Source organism: Xenopus laevis, chromosome 8L (genome assembly GCF_017654675.1).
Source record: "Xenopus laevis strain J_2021 chromosome 8L, Xenopus_laevis_v10.1, whole genome shotgun sequence".
Lineage (NCBI taxonomy): Eukaryota > Metazoa > Chordata > Amphibia > Anura > Pipidae > Xenopus > Xenopus laevis.
In genome coordinates, this window is record NC_054385.1 from 126,489,799 (window position 1) to 126,505,381 (window position 15,583).

Sequence of the window (15,583 nt, forward strand, 5' to 3'; positions counted from 1 at the left end):
CCCGATACACGAGCCTGCGCCATAGCTCAAGTCTCGCGAGCGCGAGATTTCGCTGGCGCCAATTTTTTTCCCGCGCTGTAACTGTTGGCGCGCTTTGGGATTAAGGCGGTCCCTGACGTCACGTCCCGCCGCCATTTTGTGAAGAGACTTTGCAGAGAGAGGACGTGTGCATCACTACTCCACCTGTTAGTGCCTGTGGACTTCCGGCGGCTGCCTAGAAGTTTCACCGCACTTCCACTCTTCACTCCAAGCGGTACCTGCTTGTTACCGTTTTCCTTTTCAGCAAACCGGAGGATTTCTACATCGCTCCTGTTCAAGGTGCTGCACCATCACGGACCACGGCTGTGGCCCATCCACGTGCGGACCTTCCGGACTTCACTACTGATTACCCTGCGGCTGCGGGTATAGTGGAGGACTTACTATCTACATTTCTTCATACTGGTAAAACCTTTTCCCTATTATTATGGCTGACCATTCTTGGGAAGGTTGGGCGGATGCGGAGGAAAACCTATCTGGGGCTCCGCTGTTCTCGGATGAGGACATAGAAGATGTAGACTTTGGCCTTAGATATATTTGGGCCGGGACATATGGAGAAAAACTAAATGTCCACTATAACCGGATAGTTGTTCCCTATTGCGGGCACTGTACCCGTGAACTATCCACAGAGACCTGTAATTTCCACTCATCGTGCCCTCATTGTTTTCACGAGTGCTGGTTAGGTCCCTATGTACTTTATGCTGATCCTAAAAAGGGCATAAAGACAAAATCCATCGCTACAGACACAGATGGACTGTCTTCAGTGTCAGGAGACTCTGCTCCTGCACCTGTTCCCGCATATCCTCTTCACCTATCCTCAGGTTGTCCACCCAGCAAGCAAAGCCTGCTTGTTCCTATAAAAGCTTTGTCTATTTCACATGGAGTAGGCGCTAGTGGGGATGCAGCCACAAAAAGTGAGGATACACGTGTTCCACCCAGAGGGAGGGGGAGTACTATGCGTAGGAACCCTGATGTTGTACCTAGGCCTATCACTCCTAGGCCGGCCACACCCAAGCCGGCCACGCCTAGGCCTGCTACTCCTAAGCCAACCACTGCACCAAAGGATGAGGCATCATCCACAGTGGTTCCATCAGAGCTTCCAAAATCTCAGCAGCCTGTTGCCTGCTTGTCAAAACCCTTGCTTTCTCCAGAGGCACAAGGTTTCTGGGTCTCTCAGGGAAGGGCCGACCCCAAGAAGGCACGCACAGTTTCAAGGGTGCAACGTATTATCAATGCCCGTGTTCGTGACCGTTGGGGTTATCCAATGCCCTATGCACCTGAGTGGGTTTATGACGAAGTAGAGAAGAATTTGGAAGAATGGCTTTATGGAGAACTTTTAAAGAAAACAGATGTGGGACCCAAGGGATTGTTTCAAAGCGATCCACAGAAGCGGCAGCGTGACATGGTCTTCCTCTGTGACACCCTCAGCGAATGGTGGTATGGGCGTACCATCTTAAAGCACCATGTTAAAAGTTGTGGGAAGTTTCAAGAGGACCGCTTCTTCAGCTTGTCAACCACTCTGCCTAATGGAGGGAAGGTAGAAAAACCTCACCCTTCCTACTATTTGTCATACGAACACACCCTGGAGAAGTATGGGGTGAATGTTTGAGCTGTCCACAGTGGATCCGGCTGGACCCTGTGTGTTGTAACTTTTCAGTATGCCTCTAAGAGTGAGAATTCCTCTTAGAGATGATTTGTTTACGCTTGAGGACGTCGTTTGATTGCCCCAAGTTTTGGGCCTTCTTCATTGTTCTTCAAGATTGATGCCCCAAGTTTTGGGCCTTCTTCATTTTGTGTTTGTTCACTCATTGTTCCATTTCTGGACTTCTGAACATTGTCTGGAACTTGTAAATAGTTGGGTTCATGAGACAAAGACTGCTGAGCCCCCACCAAAAACTCTTCTACCTCTAACTACTCGCTGAGTAGCACCTTTATTCTTTCCCTTACTACTCCCCAAGTGGCTCTCAGTGACTTTGTACACTTGGGTAGGGGGGGGGTGATATGAATAAAGCTTTTGGTTATGGTGGGGTCATGTAACTCAACTGCAATTAAAATGAGTGTTCATGTGTGAAAAGAAATCTATGCTAATTTTTCTTTTCAGCCAAGCCTGTGCCTGGACCTCCTGATACACTATGGATGGTTCAAGTGTCGTAAGTTAAGTGCCTGAGTGTTCCTATAAGGACCTCATGAATGTAATAAAGTTATGCAACTGAAGTTATTTGCACTGAAACTTATCCAATACAGTATTGCACTTTTGCTCTTTACTGTTCTTTTCTCCACAGTACCCATTGTTACCAGGTATTCCTCAGGAGAGGATACCAGAAGAGTGATGTTCAATGGTATTGTTGGTTTGCACTTATATATTCACTTTGTTACTATTGTGTCTATATCATTTCACCATTGTCGGGACGAAATGGATTTTTCCCCCGGGTGTATGTAGGGACCTATAGGATATCCTATCCCTATAGAGTTAATCCCCTACTGTTTGTATGTATTTCTCTTTTCCCTTGTTATTGGGCCAAGCCCTTGTAACTGGTAAAGTGTAACACCCACACCTATTGGACAAAGAGTGTAATGACACTCCCCTGCCACACTGCTATATAGTGTTGTGCAGGGAGTGTCCTCTTCCTCTTTGGCTCCTGGTGCTGCTGCTGGGTGAATCTCCATTGAGCCTGGGATCACCATAGGCCCCAGTAAGCCTTTACCCTAAAGGGACCTGACACCTTTAGTGCTAAGTCGGGGACCAGGTAACCCCGTGAACGAGGACCAGCTAGAATAGTAAGATACTGTTATAGTTCTCTCTAGGAGAGAAAGACAGAGAGGTGTAGCAGAAAGAGCAGCTGTCGCTCCAACGAGGATTTTAGTAGGGAGTAGCTTCCCACAAGGCCTGTTTGCCTTTAGAGCAGGGAACTCAGTTGATAGGGCAGTAGGTGAGCAAAGGACTACCTGAAACCTACCTGATAGATCCCGATCCCCTCACTGTGCAACGTCGGTTGAACTGGGATTTGATGTACACCTATCTGCAATATCCTTTGGGAGTCGCATCTGTTTGACTGTGAACCTTTACTGTCCAAAGTGATTCCATCTGCTGTGTCCTCAGAACTGTTGTAAGTAAACCTGTGGTCATTTGCCTTTGGCATAATAAACCTGTGCTCCTGTTTTACCCTTTTAAAAGAACCTCCTGGCGTCCATTCTTCTATTTGCACTTATATGCCTGTGAGTTGTAGTTCAACTATAGCTTAAAGGGGAAGCTTCCATTTGGCGAAGGCTCTGCCCTGGGTGAAGATTCGCATTGTAACCCATGCTCACTATCTAGCTGGTCACCCTTAACTCCTAATTGGCAGATTAGGCCAGAAAAGCGTTACAAAGGTATCAGCATAAAACATCCTAAATATGAACTCCAGGTCTCTACTGAATAGTTTGATGCATAGATTTACCAAACTGTGACTTACAGGCACCTAAATGGATATACAGCAGAAAAAATTTCAAATGGCAAAAACATGTTACATAGAAATGCTGAATGCAATAAATCACTAAAATTCAATAAAACAGCCAAAATCTTCTCTTGTTGCCTAAGGGCCGTAGAATGTAACATCTACATTATGTGACACTTAGGTGCTTTTATCCAGACAACGTAGATTCTATGGGGCAAATTCACTAACCTGCGGAGTTGCGCTAGCGCAGGCTTTGCCGCACTTCGACAGGGCGCCGCTAATTCACTAAAATCCGAAGTTGCGCTCAGGGAGGCGAAAGGTAGCGAATTTGCGCTAGCGTTAATTCGTCAAGGAAAGCAAAGTTGCACTAGCGATGCCTAATTTGCATACGGCGCCAAGTTAAAGTACAATGGACGTATATGTAGCAGCAAATACATTACACTACACAAGCCTGGGAAAGCTTCATAAAATAATAAAATAGAGTTGTTATATTGCCCTACACATGAGCCCAGTGTATAGTTTAGGTGCCGTATGTTAGGAAATGTAGGGGGGAAGGAGGGTACCCCAAAAAAATGTATGATCTTTTTCAGCCTATCACCCTTAAAAAAGGAAAAGACATCAGCGTTTTTTGGGACTTTAAACTTTTTTTGAAGCAATCCCTATCTACTCTATTGCACTTTGCCTGGTCTCAGGTGGCGAAGGCAAGTCTGGCGCAAGAGGTAACGTTCAGTAAATTGAGCAAGTTAGTGAATTAACGTAGTTACGTCCCTTCGCCATATCGCAACTTCGCCTGGCGTAAGGGTGCAAAGTAGCGCTAGAGTAGGTCCACTTTGCTAGTGAATTGACGCCAGCGCCTGTTAGTAAATCGGCAAAGAAACAAAATGACGTCACGCTGGCGAATTTGTGCTAGCGTAAGGTGCTTCACACTTTAGTGAATTTGTCCCTATATTCTATGGCACTTACAGGGTTAAGTGACTTTTAGTATGGTATTCATAAGTATGGAACGACCCCTTATCTGGCAAACTCCAGGCCCTAAACATTCTGGATAACAGGTCCCACACCTATACTTCTTGCAGTTCTGTATAGTTTCACTAAGGGGCATATTTATCAAGGGTCGAATTTCAAATTGAAAAAACTTCGAAATTTCAAATTCAATTTTTTGGTCGAATAGGTCCATTTTCAATCGAATAGGTCCGTATTTGGTCGAAGTCGAATTTTTAAAGAGACAGTACGGGGCAGATTTATCAATGGTTGAGGAGAATTTTCGAATTGAAAATAATAAAAATTTCTAGCTATTTTTTGTGTACTTCGACTAGGGAATAGTCCAAGTTCGATTCAAATTTGAAAAAAATTCAAAAATTTGCATATCAAAATTTATCATGTATTGTCTCTTTAAAAATTCGACTTCGACCATTCGCCATCTAAAACCTGCCAAATTGCCATTTTAGCCTATGGGGGACCTCCTAGAACCTGTTTGGAGTCAATTGGTGGACTTTGAAAAATCTAAGTTTTTTTTGGGAAAAACTTCGAATCGAATTGATCAAATGCGCTATCCCTTCGATTCGTACAATTCAAATTCGGCTGAATACGGACCTATTCGATTGAAAACTGACCTAATCGACAAACAAAACTTCAACTTTGTTTCGATTGGTCTTTTTGAATTCAGATTTCAAAGTTTTTTCAATTCAAAATTCGACCCTTGATAAATATGCCCCTACATGATAAATTCGATATTAGAATTTTCGGGTTTTTTTTCGATTTCGGATTTTGGACTAATCCCTTGTCGAAGTACACAAAAAATTGCTCAAAATTCTAATTCTAAGGTTTGTGTAGTTTTGTAAAGGGGGTGTTGTGATGTAATACAAGGGGAGTTCATGCGCTGTGTTGTTGTATGTGATGTGTGTTTAGTGGCTTGCAGGGTAGTGGCAGTTGTTCTGGCTATGCTAGTGAGCATTACTGCTATTTTAAGGGGTTAATATGCAGTATTGCAGCTGGGGGTAGGGTTGCCATCTGGCAGGTAAAAATTATGTTTTTTTTAAAAAAAAACTTTTATGGGGGGCCCTGGTGCCAATGTTTTTTTTTTCAAAAATATTCTCTGGGGCCCCAATTTTTTTTAAACTTGTAAGGGGGCCAAATGTTTAAAAAAAAAAAAAACTTATATGATCGGCCCTGGTGCCAATGCTTTTTTTTTTTTTTTACTTATAGGGGAGCCCTGGTCACCAATTATTTGGGCCCTAACCATTTTCTTAACTTATATGGGGGCCCTGACCATCAAAAACTTTCTATAACTTGTGTGTGTGTGTGTGGGGGGGGTTACCTTTTTTAGTGCTGTCTGGTTTGGAGTGGGCAGCATCTGGGGTGGGGCTTGGGGGCTGGAGTAGGCGGGGGCCAAAAATTTTTGTTGTACGGGGCCCCGTGATTTCTATTGGCGGCCCTGGACGCATGGTAGAAGTATAGTAATCCCCGCTCTAAAATATCTCTTACAAGCACTTGAATGTTACTGTATTATGTATTTGTTTACAATTATGTATTGCCAATAGTATAGTATTTAAAATATTGTGTCATTTCCCTGTCAGATAGTTTTCATTTGCTTTTTTTTTTTTTTTTTTAGAATTTATTAGATAAATTCAAAGCTACTTCAAATGCAAAAAAAAACCACTGTATTTGTATTAGAAGTGTGTCTCTTTCATTGTATACATCGATGTCATTAATTGTATGTTAAAATGATGCATTTTTTTGTGAATAAATCATATTGCATCAAAAAAACAGAAAACATAAAGAAAGCCAGCAATTCTATCTGTGATTATTTTTCTAGTGTATATCTGGTAACATGCCATTTCTGATCACGTGGGTATATTTCCAAAAGGACATTATCAATCACTATTCCGTAGGTTGGAGGGTTCTCTTGATGTGCCCATAAAGGTCTAGCTGTACGCCTGTCATAGTAACATAGTAAGTTAGGTTGAAAAAAGACACACGTCCATCAAGTTCAACCTTAACTTTTTTTAACCTGCCTAACTGCCAGTTGATCCAGAGGAAGGTAAAACCCCATCTGAAGTCTCTCCAATTTGCCTCAGAGGGGGAAAAATTCCTTCCTGACTCCAAAATGGCAATGGGACCAGTCCCTGGATCAACTTGTACTATGAGTTATTTCCCATATCCCTGTATTCCCTCACTTGCTAAACACCATCCAACCCCTTCTTAAAGCTATCTAATGTATCAGCCTGTACCACTGATTCAGGGAGACAATTCCACATCTTCACAGCTCTCACTGTAACCACAAACCAAACACCAATGGCACATCCGATGCTGTGAAATCAGTTGTGAGTTATTTATTTAGCTCAAAATAGTGGCAACGTTTCTTAAGCCTTGACAAATGGTCTTGTATAGGCTCGAAACATTGCCAATTGTAGAATTTTACACCATAATAAATAATCTATTAGTTAACACAGAATACTGTACCATGTACAAACAAACTATCCCCACATGTTTTGAGTTTCAAGAAACACATTCATACTTTTTCAGTTTACCATCAAATGAAGTTTATATCTCTGTTAAAATGTAATTTTTCCTCAAACATAAATTTGACAAAATCACTGAAAGATTTTTTTTTTAAAGTAAGGCAAATTTGCGCTGTAGGTGCCGAACGCGGGAAAAATGCAGCATGTTGCGTCTCAACCTGCGTTCGGCGCCTACACGCGCCTATGTGAGTACAGCCCCATTGGAAAAAACCTAATGCGTCTATTCTTGTGCTCCCCTGCGGCTGAACGCAGAAAAACGGAACGCAGGGGAGCGCAGCTTCAACCGCTCATCAGTAAGAGCCCTTAGGATGGGGTTTCTTTGCTCCACTATATAAGCTGTTTAAGTTCCAAAGCCAGCTACAGAAAAAAAAGTAACCTGTAAAAGACCCTCTGAACTTCTATTGGACTCATAATATAATAATAAGTTAGGTTGAAAAAAGGACACACGCCCATCAAGTTCAACCTTTAAAGTCTGTAATTACCTGCCTAACTGCCAGTTGATCCAGAGGAAGGCAAAAACACCTGAAGCCTCTCCAATTTGCCTCAGATTGGAAAAACATCCATCTTGAATCTATGACCCCACAAATCTCAAGTGCATACACTCGTCCAAAGAACTGGCATTCTAGCAGAAAATAATAAACTCTGTCTTACCTCCTGGAACTTTCTGGAACCCCAACACACATACAGGATCTAGACTTCAAATAAAATACAACTAAAACATTCAAAACAAAACTAAAAATCAACGCAAATCACTGCAAAGACAAGCTCAGTGATCAGATATAGGAGAGTTTGGGGTCTCTTCTGTCATATTTTTCCTTTTAGAGTGGGGCAAATGTTTTCAGTGGGAGACAGTTGTGGATGGCAGGGAGCAAACAAATCCGGGCCCGAGGACACAGCATCCATGATTTCCAAAAAGAATTTCAGATTCTGATTGGTCAGACCACAGGCAGTTTTTTTCAGTCCCTCTGTGTTCCCAGACAATGATTTTATGGAGTATTCCTGAGCCCATGACCTGATTTCCATTACATAATTGGCTCTGTGTTTATTGCAGTGTCACCTGATGACTCAGAGATCATAACCATCCAGTATAGATGTTCAGACTTGTGTACAGAGAATTCTCTGGATCTTTCAATGGTATAATGTACTGTAGATTATGAAACTGAGGAAACTTATTCTTAAAGGAGAAACAACCCCTAAATAAAAAAAACCCTACCCTACACAGACCCTCTCCCTCCTCCCCTCCAGCCTAGCTGCCTACCCAGGCATATGCCCCTAAGTCTTTACTTACCCAAAATAATTAGGTTAGTTGTAGGTAAGAGGCCCTCTTTCTGTCCTTATAGTATTAGGCCACTTCTCCTTATCTTCATAAATCAAAAATCACCACTCTGGAGAACCAGTATCATCAATCAAGTGATTCTTTATTCGGTAGCACTACGTGTTTCGGATCTATCTGATCCTTCCTCAGGTGCCAGTGTTCACTGTTCTTTACTTACCCCTCCAAGCTGATTCTGTCCAGCAGGGTTCACAGGCGCCATCTTCAGCCACTTCGATAATCTTTGCAAAGAGACTGGCGCTTCGTCAATTTTCCTGAGTTTCGGCACATGCGCAGTTGTCGCAACACAGAAAATTGCTCCAACTGTGAATGTGCTGCTTCACTGGTTTCATTCCGAAGATTACCAAAGAAAAGAAAATGGTACCCGTGAACTCCGCTGGACAGCATCTGCACAAAGGTGTAAGTAAAGAGTTAGGGGCATTTGCCCGGGGTAGCAGCTAGGCTGGGCACTTATCAAAAAACTGTTTTTCCCAGCAGAGTTATAGGCCTGCACTCCATTTTTTTCCTGATGATAAGTGCCCTTTAAATCGTGCCAAATGTATCCTCTATGTTGTGTTTCACAGTGGGTTATCCCTCCCTATCTTTCTGCATTTAAAAGTACAGTTTCCACCTGTATGTGTTGCTACACATAGTGGAGTTTAGCTGCAAAATACCTGTTTTCATGTTTTTCATGCTGATCTCTGCTCCGCTCAGCTCTGTGCAGATGTGGATACCAGAATTGCCCCCCTTCTCTTTGCCTCATTAATATCCATTACACACGTTTCAGAGAGTCATGTGACAATTGACATCAATATACACCAATTATATAGTGAATAAAGTACCCCCTCTTGTAAAATATAAGGATATTATAAGTAACCGAGGCCGAGTGTTTTTATACGGGTCATGGAACTCCGAGGTAACTTCTAATACCCTCATATTTTACAACTGGGGGTACTTTATTTATTATAATACACACATTTCAGTGAGTCATGTGACAAATGACATCAGAACCCGTTTATAACTGATGACATCAGAACTCACCGTTTATAAGGATATCATTTACAAGATAGTCATGGCTTTTGTGTATTATAAGGATATCATTTACAGAATTTACTTCTGACACTAAACAAGAAAATAAAATCAGTCTCACTTTAGTTCCTGTAACTTCCTGGTTTTGTCGAGCATAGATGGACTAATAATACTAATTAATAGTCTCCTGTGCAGCTGCTGATAATGAGCTTTGAATAAACTGCCCTGAAAAGGACTTTTTGAGTACTTGTTTCTTGCACAGGGACTTTACAGTGTATATAACTGTTCCTTTAATATTGAATTACCTATTAAGACCTGCTGATTTATACACTTATGCTTTGTTTTGTATGTGTTCTCTAAAAAGAATCTCTACCAGTTATTTACTTATCTTTTTTATGACACTTTTTTTTGTAAAATAAAATGTCCTTCTCTTTTTTTTTTATTATAGTAGTAATAAAAGTTGATGAATTCCCAAGTGTGTGTATTATTTAGGTACAATCTCTGTTCATTATACAAGGTAAGCAATGGTAATTACTGGGGGGGGGGGGGGATGACTACCAAAATGGCAACCTCCAGTGATTAACTCTTTCATTCTTTAAATAAACACTAGATGATTTAAAAAAAAAATGGAATTGTCATTAACGTGTGAATTTGAGGTGAAATTTAATAACATCAAGTGAATAGAACATTATGGGCTAATATAAGTATGGGATCCGTTATCCAGAAACCCAGTATCCATAAAGCTCCAAATAATGGAAAGGCCATCTCTCCTAGATACTATTATAATTAAATAATCAATTTTTTCCCCTTTTTCTCAGTAATAATAAAAACTAGCTTGTACTTGATGCCAACTAAGATATAATTAATCCTTATTGGAAGATAAACCAGCCTATTGGGTTTATTTAATGTTTACATGATTTTCTAGTAGACTTAAGGTATGAAGACTAAAATTACGGAAAAATCCATAATCTGGAAAACCCCAGGTTCCAAGAATTCTGGATAACAGGTCTCATACACGTACCTCCTCAACGACCCTGCCCAATGGTGGCTTTACCCTCCCCCAGAATAATATGCTCCTCACTTCTCTTTTCTCTTTCTCACTCCTCCCTGTCTATAGGGTTGGATTTAATTTATGTGCACCCCTAGACTAGGCCACTTGTAACCCTGCCAGCCTGCAAAATGTCTCCAATACACACCCCTGCTGCTCTTCAAACTGTGTTTTGTATCTACAATTCCCCTCCAGTTTCATTAGAAGGAGTCAAACTGCTCAGGGGACTGGATGGAGATTTGGCAGCTGTTCAGATCTAATCCCCCTTTACAAATGTGCATAATCAGGTATAAATGGCTCCTTGATTTCCTACATGTAGAACTGTTTATGCTTAGAAAACACAAAGGTGAAAACAAATTTAAAACTAGATTTACAACCAAAATCCACAAGAAACATGCTAAATATAAATCATGCTTCAAAGCTTGTGTCACTGGAATCTTGTGCAACTTGGTGGCGCTGGAGTCTCAGGAGCAGAACTGATAATCTCTTGTGTCTTAAAGTTTAGTTGGTGGAAACTCCCATTCAAGTTTAGCAGGGGCCATAAGCTGTACCCTGCTGAGCAGAAACCCTTTATAGCCTCTAGTGGCATCTCTTTAAGTTTAAGGAAGACGGGCCCTCTTCTTGCCTGCAAGTCCCTACATTTTAAAACATATCATGGTCTATAAATCCTTTTCCTGACTAATTAGATCTTTTCCCTGCTGGTGACATTTTCTTATGATATCACTTATAGGAAGTAGGGTTGCCACCTGCTCGGTATTTTACCAGCCTGGCCGGTAAAAATCAAGGTTGATCCCAATGTTATTAATAGGGAAAAAAATTGATTTTAGGACAGGCAAAAACCAGCCCCAACCTTTACCTTTTGGGGTTTCTATTTTGTAAACGTGCTGCAGCTTTAAAATAGAAACCAGTTTAGCAGAAAACCCAACCTGGTAACCCTTGAGCAGTTTATACTGTTGGAAAAAGCCCATGGAAACAGGTACAGACTCATATCTAGTCTCACTCCTCCTCTGCTGCTGCTGTTGGTGTCAGAGTGTTGCTGTGAATATAAAAAGCTGCGTATTAAACCTTGTGCACCACCGACTCCTAAACCAAACGGCACCTTTAAGCAATAAGAACTTCTGGAAAAAAGAAGCGGAGAAGAAGACTGGGCAGAACAGAAGAGCAGAGGGGCCAGTGGGGAGTTTGAGGAAGAGAATTGAGAAGGTACATGAGGGTGTTTGCCAGTACAGGGACCCATAGGAATGTCTATGTCTCATAAAAAAAAAGGTTCACCTCACAGATCATAGACAAAACATAGAGGTTGTATATTGTATTTGTGTATATAATTATTCTACTGACACAGGCTCCCCTGCTGCATCTCATTATTCATGGTATGTATGTTATGTGCCTGCATTCCTCTCTGTTCTCTCTTCATTGGGTTGGGTGCGGTTCTGCCTTATAGTTCTGACTTCTGGTTTCTCCCACCCTCTGCCCCAATGTATTCTGCTGCTTTTCATTCACCTTCCTGTCATTTCCATACAGTGGGGGTCACTTATAAATTTTTGCGCAGCGCATTTTTATTCACAAAAGGTTGCGTTGCTCAAGTTTTTTCCTGAAAGCTAAAATGTAGAGCGTGTGCATAAATATTCACAATTTGTCTTTTTTTTTTGCCATATATAAAAAGCTATTATGGACATTAACAGTGCGAAAAAACCCCACTCTTTTCTCTTACCTGTTCAGACCTGTTTTCCATTTTGTTTTCCCAGATTATTAAAAAGGCTTGTCAGTGCTTGTGAGAATTGGAAAGTGCTGTGACTGATTGTGTAATTGTGGAGGCAGTCCACCCAGATATCAACCAGACAGGCCATCAGTATGGCTCCTTAGGGTAGGGGCACACGGCGCGATTTCGCCGCGATTCTGCGCTGGGCGAGTTGTCGCTGCGGTTTTAAGCGGGTTTTAAACCGAAATAGCTTTGTTAACTTTGGCGCTGGCGTCAATGCAAATCGCGGCGAAATCGCAGCGCTAATTCACACGCGGCGATTCTTTTTCTATTGTCGCCCGAAGTTGCCTCGCTGGGCGTTTCCGGGCGACAGTAGAAAAAGAATCGCCGCATGTGAATTAGCGCAGCGATTTCGCCGCGATTTGCATTGACGCCAGCGCCAAAGTTAGCAAAGCTATTTCGGCTTAAAAAACGCAGCGACAACTCGCCCAGCGCAGAATCGCGGCGAAATCGCGCCGTGTGCCCCTACCCTTACAAAGGCTTTGAAGTGGCAGCTTTTATAGACCTGTGTATGGCTGCCTTAAGCCATAACAACCAATAGGGCAAAAAAAAAAATAACAAAAAGTTAAAAGATAGAAAATAAAGACCAAATTGCATTTGTACAGGTATGGGACCTGTTTTCCAGAATGTTCAGGACCTGGGGTTTTCCGGATAACAGATCTCTCCGTAATTTGAGTCTTCATGCCTTAAGTCTACTAGAAATTCCTTTAAACATTAAATAAACCCAATAGGCTGGTTTTGCTTCCAATAAGGATTAATTATATCTTAGTTGTGATCAATTACAAGATACTGTTTTATTACAGAGAAAAAGGAAATCATTTTTAAAAATTTGGATTATTTGGATAAAATAGAGTCTATGGGAGACAGCCATTCCGTAATTTGGAGCTTTCTGGATCTCGGGTTTCCGGATAAGGGATCCTATATTAAATTATATTATATTAAAGGGATACTTGTAATGGAAATGGAAGTCACTACTCACATCCAAGATGGCGACGGCGTCCAAAATGGCGACTCCTTCCCTCTCCATGTGGATCCTGCTGGTCGCAGCACTATGACGCCAGCGTCTTCCTGCCTGCCGATTGGTCGCCGGCGATGGAATGGTCGCCAGTGTCAAGACGCCAGCGTCAGCGTCATGACGCCATTGCGCCCAAACTTTGGCGCCAATCCTGGCCTATATAAAGCCTTCTGGACACTACAGACATTGCCCAAGTATAGGTTTAACTTCTTGTATTCCTGGGTGTGTTATTATTGATTGATTCCTGTGTAGCAACCTTGCCTGTTATTCGGATTGACCCTTCTCTGCCTGGATTGAACTATTGCCTGGACTTTTGACTACTCTCTTGCCTCATCCTTCTGTTACTGCGAACTTTGGTTCAACTACCTGCCTCCTCCTTGGTCCGCACTACAACTGTGCCTTCGGGCCCTTACAATACTGTCATGGGAAAACATTTTTTTTTCAAAATGAATCAGTTAATAGTGCTTCTCCATCAGAATTCTGCACTGAAATCCATTTCTCAAAAGAGCAAACAGATTTTTTTATATTTAATTTTGAAATCTGACATGGGGCTAGACATATTGTCAATTTCCCAGCTGCCCCATGTCATGTGACTTGTGCTCTGATAAACTTCAATCACTCTTTACTGCTGTACTGCAAGTTGGACTGATATCACCCCCCTCCCTTTTTCCCCCCCAGCAGCCAAACAAAAGAACAATGGGAAGGTAACCAGATAACAGCTCCCTAACGCAAGATAACAGCTGTCTGGTAGATCTAAGAACAACACTCAATAGTAAAAACTCATGTCCCACTGAGACTCCTTCAGTTACATTGAGAAGGAAAAACAGCAGCCTGCCAGAAAGCATTTCTTTCCTAAAGTGCAGGCACAAGTCACATGACCAGGGGCAGCTGGGAAATTGACAAAATGTCTAGCCCCATGTCAGATTTCAAAATTGAATATAAAAAAATCAGTTTGCTCTTTTGAGAAATGGATTTCAGTGCAGAATTCTGCTGGAGCAGCACTATTAACTGACGTGTTTTGGGAAAAAAAACATGTTTTCTGATAACAGGATCCCTTTAATTAATATTTTAAGGTGCTCTGCCTCTTAATAAATTGTATTCATAGTCATAATTTTGCTATTTTAGGACTATGGAAATTAATGCAACATGCAAAGTTCCTTCTGACACAATTCTGACAAAATATACATAATTATATTATGTTTTGATGCAAATCAGATTGGGGCGACATAAGTTTTGGTGCTCACCATCAAAATGACATCTGCATGTGATTCTTTCTAAACAGGTTTGCTGAACATATTGATTTGGCTCATACTGGGAGCCCTGGTATCACTGTTGTCAGAGTTAATAGCACCATCATTCCACCATATAAAAAGACCCAATATCCAGAACAGGAGGCAGGAGAGATCCATGAGTGCTGAGCACGGCTATACGGAAGTGTAAGGAGAATCTTTGGATGTAAATACCTTCAAATAATGGCATCAATACCTGCAACTGCAATCATAATCAAACTCTGTAGACATGATAACAATTTGCAGTCATCCAGGTCTAGTGGCAATCAGCCTCACCAGTTACTATTCAGGTTCCCTTCTGCAGTAATATGTTATCAGACGGTATCCTTACTGTTAGGGTCGCCACCTGGCCGGTATTTTACTGACCTGGCCGGTAAAAATGATGGTTGATCCCAATGTTATTAATAGGGAAAAAAGATAAATATATAGGAAGGTCAGTGATCCCAATGTTATTAATAGGGAATAAAGATGAATATATAGGAAGGTCAGTGATCCCAATATTATTAATAGGGAATAAAGATAAATATATAGGAAGGTCAGTGATCCCAATGTTATTAATAGGGAATAAAGATAAATATATAGGAAGGTCAGTGATCCCAATGTTATTAATAGGGAATAAAGATAAATCTATAGGAAGGTCAGTGATCCCAATGTTATTAATAGGGAATAAAGATAAATATATAGGAAGGTCAGTGATCCCAATGTTATTAATAGGGAATAAAGATAAATATATAGGAAGGTCAGTGATCCCAATGTTATTAATAGGGAATAAAGATAAATATATAGGAAGGTCAGTGATCCCAATGTTATTAATAGGGAATAAAGATAAATATATAGGAAGGTCAGTGATCCCAATGTTATTAATAGGGAAAAAAGATAAATATATCGGAAGGCCGGTATTTTTTTCCAGAAAACTGTACTACTAATAGATGGAAGAGGAGCCGCCCAGTGACAATAATAAACTAAAGGGAGTTGCACAGGGACAATAAATGAATGCAGGGGACTGGCCATTTGCAATATTTAGCTGGAGGATGGCTGCTCAGTGACAGCACAGTTTTACTGAAGGTGTACTCCTTTCAGGGCATTGTCTTACTCCAGCATACACAGGGCACCTTTCTGTTTGTGAACCCTTACTTAAAG

The 15,583-nt window shown here is 41.4% G+C and overlaps 1 protein-coding gene across 2 annotated transcripts in view; it reads left to right on the forward strand.

Moving 5' to 3' along the window:
- The first annotated feature begins 11,385 nt into the window (after positions 1–11,385).
- Positions 11,386–15,583, forward strand: part of LOC121397214 (butyrophilin subfamily 2 member A1-like) — a 37,989-nt gene continuing 33,791 nt past the window's right edge. For both annotated transcript variants that reach the window (XR_005963591.1, XM_041573603.1), the window contains exon 1: positions 11,386–11,583. The gene's annotated coding sequence lies outside the window, so the exon portion shown is untranslated. The remainder of the gene's footprint in view (positions 11,584–15,583) is intronic.